Below are 17,665 nucleotides of genomic sequence, written 5' to 3'. Positions count from 1 at the left end.
CATTTTGTTAAGGCTATATTGTTAGAAAAGAATGCATCCTTCATCTCTATATTGATAATTCCAATATATATATCAAGTTGTATACAGCTATATATGCAATTATTATATTACCTTAACTATGTATCTGTGAGCAGTTGTCTACTTTGCAATACTGTAAGCTGTACATTGGGACTTGCATATATTAACAAAATATTTATTCTTCAATTCATGTATACATTTATTGCTGTTTAAGCATTACTGGCAGTTTGTGTATTTTTCATTACGCAGTTATTAGCACTTGTATATAATGTAATATTATACACCATGCTTTATGATCTGTTTTATATAGTGATTATGTACGGTATGGAGGGGGATGCCCTCGACCCCCACATACCTAGTGACGAGGCAGATAAAAGTATAGAACGGAAAAAAGAATAAGTTCAGAGAAAACAATTTGTGCCAGCGTTAGTTAATACAAAAAAAAACATGTGCACTGCTTCAGTAGCAAAGTATTTGTAGACTTATTTCAGACCATAAAATACACTTTTTGAAATTGTATAACTTATTATTTCGCAAAATATTTCGTACAATAACGTTAATCTATAAAAAAACATCAGTGTTCCTTATAGCGATAACCATAATTTCAACGCTAGATGTGGCATGGTAACATAGATTAAACGAGGTACGAAATTCTCCGTTTTTTTTGTGGCACAGTATATTCTATTTAATTTCCCGTAATGATATCTGTTCATACGTAGGGAACGATAGGGACCACAATCTCCGAGGCTCGTTAACTTTTTGATGTTTTGTTTCACCAACACAAAGTACTTTGCGTGTCGGTTGACCGATTCGATCCATAGAAGTTCTTTTAAAGAACGTCTTTTACATGTAATAAAGCAGCATTTATTTTACTGTCAAACAGTTTTTAAAAGACTGAATTGAATTGTTGACCATATTTATACAAGCACGATAATATGCTATCAAGACACACTTCACCTAAGTTGCATTTTCTTTCGCCATTTTATTTATTGAAATAGAAGGAAAGAAACAGACAAAAACATGTGTGAAGGACTAAACAACGTCAACTAAAGTACGCGCATAATTTCAGCGTTCATTTATTGCTGGTTAACCCCCCTTTCTGAAGACCATGAATGTTGTTTTCAATGTAATCACATATATTCCTATTATATGACAAAGTTTGTACAAGGGATCGAGTTTCCCCTGTTTTATTGTATTTTTTTTACAAAATAGGTCTTGTCAAAGCACACTGAAGTTGGTGCGTAAAGGTTATAATTAAGAGGAAAAACAGAATAGGCCCTAAAATTGAGCCCTGGGATACTAAAGCGTTGAAATGAGACCAATTGGATTCTGCGTTTGGGAAACCAACTTTTTGTTTACGGTCTGTAAGGTAAGATTTGAACCAAGATACAAGACTGCCTCTTATGCCTGTATTGGTAAACTCAAATAACAATCCATAATGCCAAAAAAGGTCAAATGCTTTGCTTATATCGCAGAATATAGCTCTGACCTCTTTTCAGGAATCGATAGTCTCGCTAAAGAAGTTATAAAGAAACGTTAGCTGGTTTATTGTTGAGTCATCCAGATTGTAAGAGGGAGTTGATATAATGGGTGATTAGGAAGTTAAATGTATGTTTGAATACAACTCTTTCAAAAACTTTTCTAAGTGTGCTTAGAAGGGATATAGGACGATAGTTGACTGGATTAGATGAATCACCTGATTTGAATATTGGGGTGACAAATGCTTCTCTACATGATTCTGTGTATATAGAGATGCATAAGGAAGTGTTGTGATGCGATTGTTAACTGAATTATGGTCAGAGGCTTTACTTAAGGGTAAGTCCCGTAGCACTGATTCGACCTCTGTTGGAGTAACCGCTAAAGTACTCAGAGATTCGTTGTGATAAGTGCAGTAGCTTAGGTTAGGCGCTTCTGATTCGTTAAAGATCGTTTGTTCAGTGAATAAGTTATTGAGGACAGTAGCCGTTTGTGTGTCTTCTTCAATAATTGAATCTTTTTCGATAAGTGAGGGTATATATGAAGTCGCATTGGATCGAATAAAGCTTTTTAAACATGACCACCATGATCTAGAATTTAGCGTTGATCGAAGCTTTTCAGCCATCTTTTATTGGCTTTTGTTTCGCATAGTTCTGAATTTATCTCCAAAGATTGTTAGTTTGTCTTTGCGAAACAACCGTCGACGACACCGAATCATATTTTTTTATGTGAGTGGTTCGATGAAGCGAATTGTTATTAGTCCGTTTGAAATATGTTGTTTTTGCCATATATATTATGTACTCGGTTAAGTTTTGTGAATATATATTAAAGTCGTTATGCGTCTTTGTTCCAGTGTGTGTAAGCCATAACTTCGCGAAGCGTTTCATACTTGCCCAGATCAAAAGCCATATATGACGCTTAAGTGTGCGTTTATGTGCCTTTTTAAAGTTAAGAAGACCATAGACAGGACAGTGATATCGTGTATTTTGATCAAGACAGGGTTATTTTTTGCTATAATTTGATTTAAGCCATAGCAGTACATTGCATGCCATTAAATGGTGCAAAAATAGGAAACCCTTGGTGCATATTTGCTAAAAAGCCCCTTACCATTTTCAGGAATCTGTGTGAAGAAAAATGGCGCACTTAGACTTTGTGAAGAACGTCACGTGACAATATCCCTTTGATTCTATTGGCGAATGGTCTGGGCCGTATGTTACATGGTCCGTATTGCCCGTAAACCATATTGGCTATAGTATTGTGTAAGAAAAGGCGGGAAGATGGGCACCTGCGCAGTGGAAAGATAGGGTTCTATAAAGTGTTTACGACCCCCCACCCTCTCACACATATATTTCATGGGCATAATAAAAACAAAAAATGGTAACAATAAAACAGCATATTTATTTAAACTAAAATGTCTACATCAAAACAAAAATTTAACATAGAACACAAATAAAATAATTTGATTCTACTGGGGCTCGAACCTTGGACCTCTTGTAAAACGAGCGTGTAATCACTACACTACGGAACCGATTGAAAAATCACCCTCTTACTAAGATATTAATAAGTGATTGTAGTGTAACAGTTATCAATAAAGCAATAAACCGTGTAATCGCTGTCGTCTTGTAAAATTGAAGAAAATACGCGTTAACCAAAACTCGAAAAGCAAAAGTCTGCGCTATCGCTAGAAAAACCAAAAACATAAATATTTTTTATGATGCTTTGTTTTTGTACAAAACCAGAAAGTTTCAGCGGTTCGCATTTTTGCCCAGTCCCTGTGATCTTTTATTAGTGCCCAGTCCCTGTGTTCAGTTATTAATTAAAATAATTAGCTTTGCATTATTGGCAAAAAATGTTGTAGTTAATGTAACAAACACACATGCAGTAATTATTTATACTAATTTACACAAAAAATCACCACTATGCAAGATATTCTGACAACAAAAATATAAACATTGATCCGTAAAATAACTTCTCCCATAAGCGAAAAAAACGTATTACATACTAGTCGCCGCACTTCAGTGCGACGCCAATAATTTGTGACATGGTGCATACTCGGCTCTTTGTATATCACAGCTATAACAAACGTGTTTCCAAGCAGCCCGAACACAAACACAAGCCCGTACATCAGGTCATACAAGACTATCATGTACGAAGGCTGCTTTAAAAGTTCGTACTCTATCTGAGTCATGTTTTTGTCCACATCACTGTATATTCCACTCGAATCGTTGCGCAGTCGTATCGCCAGATTGTCATTGAAATACTCATAGAGAAATGTAACGTTTTCCATGTTTGCAACTGATAACCTGGAGCCGTATTCACCAATGTACGTAAGTCTCAAATCTTAGACTCAGCTCCAGTTTCTGACTCAGACTCAGCCTTACAAAACTTAATTCACGAAACATAAAATGGTTAGTTTTAGACTCAGACTCAGTAAGATAAGTCTCAAATGCTAAGTCTACAATGTTTAGACTTACGCTATACAATCATGACGTAACGTCGTTTGAGCGTTTACTTTACAAAATGGCCGCCGCACGAGCTACTTGCGTAATAATAATAATATTATTGAAAGAGTGTATCTAGATCGTACCAACCCTTTGGAGATTTATAGGGATATTGAACTTTACAAACGGTATCGTTTAACACGACCGGGAATCGTATTTATTTGCAATATTTGCAAGGAATAGTTGAGCCGCAATACGATGCGGATTCTGCCAGTTCCGGTCGCCCTGGCAGTGTGTACTTTCCCGAGCAACGTGGCAAAAATCATTAAAAAGCAGCATTTAAAGTTATGGTAGCCAAAACTATGTAGACCTGTGCACAGGTCAATAATATTTTGACAGCTAGAGAGTTGAAGTTGTCAAATTTCCAGCTGGTACGACGCCGTTCGTGCAAAACAAGAACTTTGTGCGATCGCTGATACGTGAGTCATTTGCGATGTGTGCATTTTGCAATTGTTCTTATTTATTGTAAACAACTGTCAAATTCATAATTCTCCGCGTTTGTTTGTTGTCTTTCGTGAAAATAATCTCCAAACTTAATGAACGTGAACATGCACTAATTTTATGGATAATACTTGTTGTTTGAATGAAAAAGTAATAACATATAATTTGCATGTATCATAAACTATAATAATGGATATTCTCTAAAAAGGGAAACCTATTAGAAAACGTTTACAAGACATTTACTATGCATAAATTTTGATTTCATTACTATTACAAATCTATTTATAGATGTAGGAATTTACCTATAGATATGTATATGCCGACAAAAGTTACACTGTGCCATGACGCAGTTGGTAGCGCATCGGTGCTCGTGATTATATATCACCGACTATTCGGTGGATCGAAATTACATCGGGGACTTTTTTTTCTCCAAACATTTTCAATATAAATTATGATGATTATTTAATTATTTTTTTTATTCTTGATCTTTAATGTAACGTGAATTAATGTTTATTAATTTTAAAAAAGGTGCTTTAATTAATGTGTATATTAGACACCCTGCTAAGAAGATATAGGGTACACCTGAATCCATATGTGCATCTGTCCTTGTGTCTGTCTATGTTGTAATTGAGTTCCAATACAAAATGTATTTTTGCGACAAATGCTGTAGAATATGCATTTGTTGATGGCAAGTGCATTGTTGTAATGCACTTTATTTGTAAATTAATAAAACACTAAACAACAGAAATAATATTTTATTCTCAAATGCACATATTATTGCATTTTCAATCAATAGTAAAACGATGACATTATTTTTGATTATCAAGTTGAGACACATCAGCATATTGCATCACTTCTGACATAAGGCAGAACTTTCATTCAATATAATGCACATACATGCACCGATCACAATCCATTTATATCAATATCTATTTACTTATTAATATCGTAAGTTTTCCAAAAAATGGGTCAATTTTAAATGATCAACTTTCCGGTTTTACAAGTACTTTGGGGTGCATCGATTGGACGCATGTGCATATCAAGAAGCCAGTGAACCATGTAGAAGTCTACATAGGCCCTATGTCGGGACAAATCGTCTCATATCGGGACGGCGGGACAAAGGGCCCAAAAGCGGGACTGTCCCGCCGAGATCGGGACGTATGGCATGTATGACATAGGGCGAAAGGGCGTTCCCACCATCAACGTTCAGGTATGGCTTAACAGTTATGTGCAAGTCTAAATGCAATCCTTTTTCTTTGATACAACTTTATTTTAAACACAAATATTTAATGAAACAACTGTATGTTAATTTTAACAGTTTGCCATTAGCAAAATAAGAAACATTTTATCAGCATTTTATCAAATACCTAAGAAAAAATGTACAAAAATATGTCTTATTTTGTTAGTGTAATATAACATGTTTTATGTTAACAGGCTGTGTATGATGCCAGCTACAGAATAACGAGCTTCACTCAAGTTCACTGCCAGTTGGCCAGGGCGAAAGCATGATGCCAGGATTTGTTGATGTCTAATTTCAAATTCACATTACTGTATCTACCATTATTCTGGAATTTCATTCAGTTCATTGAATGAAGAATTTTATTATTATTAATGATGTATATCTTGTAAGCAAATAATACCAAGAAGTGTCCCAAGACACCGCATTCAACTAATATTCCTCTTTGAATGTAGAATGTATTTTATCTGTCAGTAACATAAAACAATGACCAATGTAATATTTAACCTACATTTCTTAAAGCACACAAATATTGACTGGAATTTTATAAGTACAAAAAGGGATAGAATCATATTTTTATCATAGAAATAATAGTATGCCCCTTTTTGAATTAATTTTTTTTTATTTTGTGTGCAACTGCTTCATAACTCTATTATTTCTAATATAGACTATCTATTTTAGAAATAATAGAGTTATGAAGTAGTTGCACAAAAAATAATAACATCCTTTTAATTACAAAAAGGGGAATAAATCTACTACTAGTATATTACATGTCAGAGTTATAGCACTTGGTCACGTATTGACACTAAACACATCTTTTTCTCCAAATGTATTATTTCAATTTCTACAGTCAACTTTTTTATTTCTTATTCTTATTTTTCTTAGTTATTTCCCATCGGTTTCTCTGTAAGTTTTGTTAAGGTATCGGCTTGTGATCTCTTGTCGGTCTTCTTTGTGAGCGCTGCAAAAATGGACTTGTTCTCATATTATGATCTTCAAAGGTTAAAAAATTAATACATATATATCACATAATCTATGTATGCATTGGTACTATGCATTGGTACTTAGTTTTAACATATTTGATGCTAATTATGTTTCAACAAATGCATGACTTTTGTTGCATATTACATAATAACATATTATACAGTACTTGCTTTGTCAGATGGTATTGTCAGTATAGTTTTAAGAACTGGAATTCCATCCATGCAAGTTAATTATTAACTCTAAATTAATTGTATGCACTGCAATACCTTCAATGAGAGCGATCTAAGTGTTAAGTTTACCAATATTTAATTTTCAAGATTTGTTCCAGACAATTTGAAATCTAAATTTAAAGATATCCAATACTTACATTCTTTCCACTTCATGCCTCTACTTTCATGACTGGTACACTCTGAAATCACATGAACAAAATATAGTGTCACTTAAAAAATCTAAATTAATTTAATCCAGTGATGTTTTCAATGCAATAAAATGGACAACTAATGTTAATATACTATACTTAAGTTAATGTATAATAATCCCAGTGTTAACTTTCAAACACAATGTTTAATGTTAATTTAATGCATGTTTTTTTTCTTTTATTTTGTTTTATATAAGGGTGAATCTCTATTATATTGTATACTGTGTTGAATGTGATGCATACAATATAAGTCATATGGTTTGCATTTTCAATGTTCTATACATATGGTTAATGGTTTGCATATATATGATAATCTATTTATTTACCATATGTTCTTTACTGCTGGCTGTTGTGGCACGCTCACTGCTTTGTTACGCATATGAAGAAGCTGCAAAAATTAACCACAAAAATTAATTCAAACATATAACTTTGTAAAACACTTACGCACATACACTTATGCTCATTAATAATAATAATTAGTTGATTACCAAGAAATACAATGTTTGTATTTGCACTCATTCCTTGAATAAATGAACTCAACAACAAAATTGAAATAGTCAAGAGATTTAAAGTATCTATCAAAAAGGAATAGAAATACTTCCTTAAATGCACAAACTTCATTTGCCGATCTAAAATTAATGATCTTAATGTTTTATTTTAATTGTCCTTATACCGAACCCTGCTATATTTACAACAAACAAAGATTCTGATACAAGTTGCCAATTCATACCATATATCTGTGAACGAGTTCATGAATATTGTTATTTAGTGCACCTTTGGTGAGCTAACCTACATATTTCCTTGATGAGTTTAATCAATAATCATATGAATTGACAAGTGTCAGATCTTTTTTATAACACTAATTCAATTACGCATTTAGACAATTATTATTAAGTTAAATTTAACGAAAAAAACTCAAAATTGTTTTCAATGCGTGACGTAGCTGTATATATTCTAGCACCATTTCAGCAAAATAATACAGTATCATAAAACATACATTAACCAATGAAAATGCTCATAACCTTTTTTTACAAATTTTAACAATATAAGTAAGTATTCATTGTGATTATATCACATAGAAAACACATATTAGGTTTGACATGTAGTAATATTGAAACAAACTAATTGCAATTGATTAGTTTTTCAACAAAATTAATTAAATGAAAGCATTACAAAAAAAAGTAATTAACTTACACCGAGCCTTGGAATTTTGGTACTTCTTCTGGCACTGTTCACCAGTTTTTGCGACACCAAATTCTCTGAAAGTTTAATAAAAACAATTGTATGATGTATAGCAATATTTATGAAACACATTACATTTCATGTTTGACATATTGACTGTCGATTAGTTTAATATAAACGACATACAGGGTTATAGTTATCAATGTAAACGTGTAGTAAATGAAAAGTTCGTTTGGAAATGTGCAGATTGTAATCAGATACGAATAAAACACACATGGATACGAATCTAACAGGGTACGAGATGAAAACTAAAACAATAGACCTCCTTAAATTAAATGGTAAACTTATCCGTGAAACCACAAATATTCATTTTTAATGCTTAAATAACAATTCACTTGTGCAAATTTTGGAAACAAAGAACGTGCAACTGTACCATAAATCATAACAAATGTTTGAAACTAAAACACATTCCACAATCACATCCGAAATCCGTAAGTACAATTTGCCGAGTGGTTATGCCCCTTGTATACATAGTGCATTATTCGGCGCTAGTAAAAACGACATCGGTAGCAAATCCAAAAGTAAGCTATTAAATAAAATATTACAACTATAAGGCATATACGATAATAACATATAACTTACACTGATATTCTGCTCGCCACATCGTCCCATTTTTTTCTTCGAATAACCAAAATCTTTTCGGCTCCGATCCACTTATACTCGCCGATAGAAGGCTCCAGCGGTCCCGAACCAGCGCATTAATAACAAAATCTGGCTCGGACCAATCTGGACCTGCTGGCGCTTCGTTTCGCTGTCTTCATCTGCCAAACACTCCATTCAATAAGTTATATCAAACATGTCCGCTACTATTTTTGACACTATTTGGCGCGTTTTCCCTACTTGAGAGTTCGCTTAGTCGTGACGTCATTAAAAAAACACAATCTTATTGAAGTCTATTTCCAAATGCGTTCGTGAATACGAATCCTGAGTCTGTCTTTAGTAAGTCTAAGTCTGAGTCAAAGTCTGAGTTTGAGTCCAAGTTTTAGTTTATTATTGATGAATACGGCTCCTGTACGTCATTCTCTCAAAAGCATTTGTTTAATCTTAGTTAACAAAATAGTATATAAAGTAAACACTAACATTAGTGTAAGCTTACCTTTGCAATCTAAATCTCGGAACAACTTAATATGACTCATACATAAATTTGTTAGATGTCACACCACATTAAAGCTCTCAATTATTATTTGAAAATAAATCGTTTTCAAATCTTTGTATATATCGTTGAACAGTACAGCGCGTGCAGTAGCACGATCTGATCTGCAATGTCGACCTGTTTTTATCGGCGCCCTTCGCCGTTTTCACTTTCCCGTTCATTGCGAGTTGCCATTTCTCAATACTCCAGACAATAGCAAAGGAAACACCGTCACTAGCGCTGCGTGGTGAGTATCGTTGTTAAATAAATTATACACTGGTGGTTTGTTTTAAGTACGAACCGATTCGAATAATAATAGCACAAACATCAGGCAGTATATCAAATCGCGTCGAAAACATACAATGTACAATGTGCAAGGAAGCAATTGTTTCAAACTGATCAATTTATATAAAATAATAAATACTCGAGTTAATGAACGCCCATACAAAGCAAACTAATAAATGCATACATTAGCATTTTTGTATTGAGAATATGTCAACTGCGTGTAATACATAACTATGCATATGCATAACACATAAGAATGTTAATAAAGATAGATATTTTTCAACAAGTGATTGAATTACTTTACGTCAAACAGAACGTTCATATTAAAAAAAATAATTGTTTTATATTAAAAAACAAATCAATTAAATACACAGTAACAAACTTGCTTTGTATCGGTCGGAGTATAATATGTTAACGACGTTGTTACAAAGTCGTTTATAATCTGGAAAAGAAAATATTCTGGTATTTTATTTATACAACACTAGATAGAATATAGGATGTCTTGAGATCCATCAAATTATGACATCTGACATAACAAATATGTTGACTCATATCTAAATTCTTTCTCCACAGTGTCGAGACTTGAAAGCCTACATTCAAGTTTATAATACAATTAGCACAATGAAACTTAACTACTAGATGACAAAATGACTTGCATTTTTGTAAACAATATATAACACACTAGAAATAAATTACGTTTTATATAAAGATAACGCCTCTAATCAATGCATGCCTATGACAAAAGTAAAATTACAATATGATTTTATTTATTGAAGAACACTATTGACTTGGACATTAAAACTATGAATATTCAAAATGTTATTTATATATACATACATAATCATTCTCTGTCTTTTTAAATTGATCATATGCAATTAATCAAAATTCATATGAAACAGTTGATATTAAAGACAAACATTGTTTGTTGAAACTTCTTTAATAATAATATATGATAAAGAATACAGGACTTGTTTATGAAAGAAAACATGCAATATACATGATGAAATTTGAATAAAACAAATTATTGCAAAATGCCAAACAATACATGCCAACCAAACAAGCGCACCCAGTCTAGAGAGAACCTTGCCATGCTTATACATTTTTACCTAAATATGTGATATTTTATTTGCCGTCGAAGTTCAATGTTGCAGTATTGAGAGTTTCTTAAAACTATTTTCGCATTGGGAACTCAAATTGTCACTTTAACATGTATCCATGTGAACAACTTTAGTAAACTTTCTCAAGTTAAGGCATTGGTGATTTTTTTTTACCGAAGTTAAAGTGAAAATTTCTAACATTCAACTGATTCGTTTACATTTAGTATACATATTTTCATGGAGCTCTTTCTTAATTAAGAAGTTATATGATATGCATTATTCAATTGATATAAGTGTTGATGTCTGCAAACTATAGACCGTTGTAAACATTAATTAGTTGACTTCAATACTATATTACTCAGTAAAATTACGTCTATCACCATACACTCAGATATGAAACAAATAATTACTTTGGATATACACTAGGCCATTGTCCATTCAATTGCCTTCGCCCGTTAAAAGCACCGATAATATAACACTCTTGTACTTGACTTTATATCGACTGACCTTTCCATCTCGAAATAACTGTTATTTCATACACATCCATGTAAGGTTCCAATTCACTTTGGTTTCCGTTTAAAGTGCTTGGTTATACATAAAGTCTTTGGGGGGCCTGTTGGGTAAGCTGGTGTCTCTTTATGATATTTCAAAATAAAAATAGCATTCAATAAAATGTTATAACCAATAATGATTATGAAGAGGATGAACATCCTTTCCCTGTTGTAATGAAATAAACTGGTTCGTGCATAAGGGGTCAATCAGATGATGCAAGTAAATGCAGCATGGTACGGCATTTTTCTTACCGGCTACATCATTTTGTTACATGTCTTGTGTTACATGATCACTTGCCCAAACAATTGTCAACTGATGAAATTATATTAAAGCGCGAATAAAAACATTTAAAGTGGTTTAAATTTGTCTCATTTTGCAATAAGTAAAACAATAGTTTGGTGTCTTAATTCGACAGTATCAGGATACCAATGTAACACACATTAAAGTATGTGGTGCTGTTGTTTAGTCGTGCTTCCACAATTACTGCGATGACACCAGCTCATTATTCAAATTGTACCTGTGAAACGGAATTGGGCACTATACACCCCATCATTACTTTTATGGTGTTGACGGTCTTTTCAAAGATGGTGGTTTTTCTTCTCTTTGGGTCAGAGATGGCAAACACAGCATCTGGTTCAGCAGACCGTACCAGTCAAGACGCACAGCAGTTGCAGACACGAATTTTGAAGGCTCATGGGGTGGCGAGAAAAGAGTGTATATCGCTAAGACAGTTGAATTCAAGTCCTTCTAGAAATAAAGAAACAGATGAAGTTAAATTATCATTTAATAAATTTAAAAAGGAAGATATTGTGTGGTGTATACATGACACCATGCAAGTAGGAGTAAATTATAACCTGAAATAAAACTATGACGGGCCATTTGTCATAGTGGAGAAACGTTCGAATGTAAATTACATTATTCAATTAAATCAGGAAGGGCAAGTAAGGGTGGTTCACCACGATAAACTCAAAAGGTATCGTGGACGGGAATAAACCAAGTGGATACAAATTGTGTTGAAAAAGTTAAATACAATTCAAAAGAAACAAAAACGAGCATAAACTTGTGCCAGTGTATATTGTTTTGTAGAATCTAACTGTTCCACACATATTTAAATAATACGCAATTTTATAATACCATGATTATTTTTCTAAATTTCTGAAACTTAAATATCACAGTGAACTATTTAAATCACATTAGTATCACAGATAGGGAATATCACAGTGAATTATTAATATCACAGTTAATTAATATTATAGGCAGTGAATTTTGTATATCACAGACAGTGTATATCACAGACAGTGAATATAACAGAGTATCACAGACAATGAATATCACAGACAGCGAGTTAATAGTATCACAGACTGTAAATATCACAGAATATATTTTCGCACGAAATTTACTGACAGGACGGTTGAGTTATAACATACCTCGGAAAGCAGGAAGTGACAGAAAATTCAAAGTGCAGTGACACAGTTTACATGACGCTTGTTGATGGTTAGGTGAAAATTATATTTTCCAGGGACAGTTGATGGAAACGCAGACAGATAAAAGGAAGTCCTGGCAATGCAAACATTGTGAAAAAGAAGATCGGAAGGGGCGACTAATCGGCCACATCCTTAAGCACCATGTGGTATTTGACCGGTTGCCATTTAGTTTCAGTCGATGCAGCTTCAGATGCAACGACAAGAAAACTCTGGTTGACCATCTGGAAAACTACAAGCGACACTTTGCAGAGGTAGCCGACCGGCAAGGCAGAATTAGTTTAGACCGGGTATTGCAACGTTCTGAGAACTTATACTGGGTGAAGGACATGGAGCCAGTACTAGGTTTATATGGGATTTCAATCATGTCCGAGTCACCAACAACAGGGAATGCAGGATGTGACGAAGACGGCCTCTTCGAGCCTCAGGAGGATGTGCTGCCAGCGTGGCTACTTGACAATTACACCACTCCCTCTTCTCCAGAACCTGCAGCTCTCACAACCCTACAACCATTTCGATACGCGACTTCAACTAGTCAAGGATTCTCTGCCACACCTGTCCGAGAAGGCCAATCACAGGCTCAAAGGAATGTCTCCACCAATGGTAATATGTGTAAGGCTGCAGATGTTAGTGAGGTGGTGCCTTTCATGGACGTTTTGACAAGTCTTGCCAAAATCGGCATGCGACGCGTGACTCCAACAAGTCAAGGTTTCTCCGCCACACCTGTCAGATTAAGTCAAACCCAGGCCAAAAAGAAATGTCTTTACCAATGATATTCTGGGTAAGGCTGCAATAGAAAGTGGGGTGGTACCTGGACCTTTTGGCAAGTCCAGCAAATGTCGGCATACCCTCTGGTCGTACCTCAAGCAACTGTAACAGTGACGCCACACCACTGATGGACGAAAACATGTTGCCGGAGCTTCAGTCTGAAAGTGACGGGGCTGACTCACTGTTTCAGGGGATTGATGAAGTACCCCACAAAAGATCCAGGGTGGAAAGGACTTCTAGTGACGAAACAAGTCATGATGATCCAAGCAATGTTATCGCAAAAGCCATTGGTGAGGCTTCACAGATGATACTCTCCGCATTGGGCAAGTCAATCGAGACCAGTGAGCGGACAAATGGATTGCTGTCGGACCTGGTAACGGCAATTAAGGAGGTGCAAAATGATGTCCGGCTAATTGAGCAGAAGGTAACATCCTTGGAACGCAAAGTTGAGATGCCACCTCCATGGACCCCAATGCTGAAAAGTGTGGTTTCTGCAGCAAACAGGAAGAAATAAAAATGTGACTTTTGACTGATAGTTTCAAGTGTTTACTACATTAACTTTAAGTGATAATTTGTGTTTATTTAATTGGTAAAAGTTTAATATTTTACTTAAATTTTAATATTGGAACTTGAACATTGACAACGGAGTGCCAACCTGTTTTTCTAAGGAGGGGTAATAATGTGCCCCGCACATTGTTGTTGTTCAACAGTTAACCGTATGTATATAATTTACATGTTATATTCATAATGTGTTTAATGAACTTACCTGTTTACTTTATTTCCTGTGTTAAACATTATCCAATTTATCTGAGTGTCCACGTCTCCATTATTTTGCTGATAGTAACAACTCACAAATACATTTTTACCTCATGAGCATATTGTATAATCATTCATTTAGGCAAAATGTACACTGAATCGTGTTAAGTTTTCCAATGATTTTGTCGTTTCATGTTTTAAACATTTGTTGTTTGATAAAGATTCTTCCTGTGTTATAAATATACGACACTATTCGCTCAAGTATTTCATAAAACTAATAATTATAAAGATAACTGCTCAGTTTTTATTATAAAGCACTGTATTTTACCCTTTTAAATCCAATTTTATTGTCAGAAAGTTCATTGTTGTCAACATGTGTTCAACCATTTTGTCTCGAATGCTGGGACGTAGGTTAAATTCTACTGTATTTTTGTCGTCTGAAATATTGTAACTTGCGGAGAAAAGATGAAAAGATCGTTCTCTATTATGAATTCTGTAGGTTTTACTGTCAAATATTTATTATTTAAGTAATTTTGATAGATTGTTATCGATTTCCAATATGGCGACAGTTCTTGTCCGCTTCCTCCTAGTATCCATGGAGCGCGTTCCATAAATGGTTTTTTTTTGGGACTGAGCGTTCTTTTTGTTGGTCATTATTTGGGCGTTTTGGGTACAAAAGGAGCGGTTTTCACTATTTAAAGCCACTTAAAATTTCTTAACTTTAAACACTTGTCGCATAACATCTTAAGTGAAATCTATTAATGTAACGGAAACGGTCATTGTTAAAATACGTTTTATTGATAAGTCTGAATAAGAATAAGAAACATATTTAATTTAATTGTATTTCGTTTTCGCTTTTTGCTAGTATTTTGACAAATTAATAAGCCTGTGTCATTGCACTTAATTTATTAGTGGACTGTAACCTTTTTAAAAGACGACGTGGACACTCAAATCGTTAAAACGCATTGTTTAATGGTTAATATTATATGCCAAGAACTGTTCAGTTGAATTTTGACGCTATATAACAAGCCATTAAATGGCAGAGAAATAAAAGGTAAAGCGTCAAACAGACTTGTTTTCTTTTACATTTGCGTTACTAACCAACAATTACAAGCCCTATAGAGAGGGGTGCTACATTATCTGTATTTTTCATGCGAAACCTCAAAAGCATACCGCGACATGTTATAAACACTTAGGATTCCGTCATTCTGAGTTCTAATATCTTAAAACGAACTAATCGGATTAAAAAAAATCTTTTTTTGTACGAAAAGGTTAATTTAAGATAGAGTATTAATTCTAAGCGAATATATCGATAAAGCATCGAATTATTGATAGCATATTAAAATATAACATTTAAAAAAGGTGCCTCTTACAACCTTATCCACTAAATAAAGCACTTTATCACTTATTGTATTGACACTTGAACACAAAGCGTATAATGAACACTTAAATGCACCACCAAAATTTCCAACATGAAATAATGACATTCACGAAAAAGCATACCAAACGTTATTTCTGTAAAATATAATATTAAATTATGAATTTAATATTTATTATAAAACTATAAACATAACAGAGAAACGATCAAAATGAATTTAGCATATTCGATTTAATTCTAAAGTGTAAAGAATCCGACCAACCAATCAAAAGTTGTACGAATGGCTGTATGAATTGCACGTGCTAATCTATTTTTCATGGTGCAATCTGGTGTTGAAACGAAACCCAGCTAATTTATCAAAATAATGACAAAACTGAATATAATGATAGAAATGTCCATCGTTTCACATATATTAACACTACTCCTGAATTTCATTAATAATTGACAATCAATTATATACTAAAACGTGAAGTGCTGACTTAAAGATATGAAAGGCAGTATGCGGAAGTGGTAACGTACGTAAATAGTAACTTACCTTTTATGTGTGCACCACTCGTATTTGGAATTACAAATGCAACATGAATAAGAATAGAATACAACGTGTTGATGACCAAATACTAAATACCCATCCCTTTCCTTCCGTCTTAATCCTCAGTCCTGTTTTAGCTCGGTTTAAATGATCGAAATCGCAATAAACATAGCTTTTTTTGAGTCATGTCTAGACCGTTGAGATGAATAGGAAGTTAGCAATGTTTTAATAAAAGCTAGACAAAAACTATTTCCATAAGGGTGTGATTTTCATTTTTGCAAGCAATATGCTGAAAGTTAAACCTCTGCTTAAAGCGAGATTATTCGATTTTGTTTATGTGTTTAACTGTAATATATTGATAAAATAGGTTACAATAACACAAAATAGGCAAGAAAAATGATACATTAAAGTCTCTATAACGCTCAAAATCAACGAAAACTTTGTTAAGTATTTCGTAAAATAAAGTTAACACCTTAACAATCAGTGTTCCTTATAGCAATAGCCAAAATTTCAACGCTAGATGTGGTATGATTACATAAATTTTTGTAGATACAAAATGCTCGTTTTTATTTTTTGTGGCCACAATTAATTCCCGCGAATATATCTATTCATACGACACACGAACAGTGTTCATGTGTCGTATGAATAGATATGCAAAACAATAATAAAAACGAGCATTTTGTATCTTCAAACATCTATTTTACCAGACCACATCAGGCGTTGAAATTTTGGCAATTGCCGTAAGAAACACTGATTTTTAATTGGTTAAGTTTATTTTACGAACAATTGTATGAAATGTTCGTTGATTTTGAGTAGTAATGTTACTTTAAAGCCGAATTTCATAAAATGCAGCAAATACAAATTAGCACACCGAGCCGATTGTGACGTACATATTTTCCTACAATAACCTAAGCATTCGTCTTTGTATTAGGATCGGAGTAAGTGTTCGTGTGTCGTATGAATAGATATCGTTGCAGGAATTCAAATAAACCGTTAAGCTAAGTTGAGATTCACATCGTACATGTATGGTATACATGCTGGCGAATTCGGCTGTACAGCCGTTTTCAATTTAAAACTTTTCTGATTTAAAAAACTAGGAACGTATATATTTTGTTTTTATTAAGAAGTTTAGCGTTCCATTTCCCAAATGTGAAGACTATTCACATATTTTTCGCGAGCATAAATGTCAAGTCAACGAGACACTTTTGTGATGACATAACGCAACTTTCCTTTTTTTGTTCAGTATATTTATCAAACGCAATAATCTCCCTTTTTGTGCAAGTATAATATATGTGATCTTAGGGTAGACTTCTTTGAGTTTTAGCGGTCTATATAATCGGGATATTTCGTTTAACCATTTTAGCCCATAT

General features: G+C 33.7%; 1 protein-coding gene and 1 long non-coding RNA gene across 3 annotated transcripts in view; one reads left to right on the top strand and one right to left on the bottom strand.

Annotated features, from left to right (window-relative positions):
* The window catches only part of LOC127866500 (kielin/chordin-like protein), a 436,162-nt gene that overhangs the window by 198,347 nt on the left and 220,150 nt on the right, over window positions 1-17,665 (top strand). The gene's annotated exons all lie outside the window — the stretch shown is intronic.
* LOC127866507 (uncharacterized) lies at window positions 5,177-8,768 on the bottom strand. Its single transcript, XR_008043021.1, has 4 exons — window positions 8,691-8,768; window positions 8,270-8,334; window positions 7,025-7,066; window positions 5,177-6,634 (listed from the first exon to the last, which is right to left on the bottom strand). It is a non-coding gene; the product is annotated as an uncharacterized LOC127866507 (long non-coding RNA).

This window comes from Dreissena polymorpha, chromosome 2, assembly GCF_020536995.1.
Source record: "Dreissena polymorpha isolate Duluth1 chromosome 2, UMN_Dpol_1.0, whole genome shotgun sequence".
In the NCBI taxonomy this organism is placed as follows: domain Eukaryota; kingdom Metazoa; phylum Mollusca; class Bivalvia; order Myida; family Dreissenidae; genus Dreissena; species Dreissena polymorpha.
Note: the sequence above shows the minus strand (reverse complement) of the source record. Positions and strands in the feature narration are given on the sequence as shown.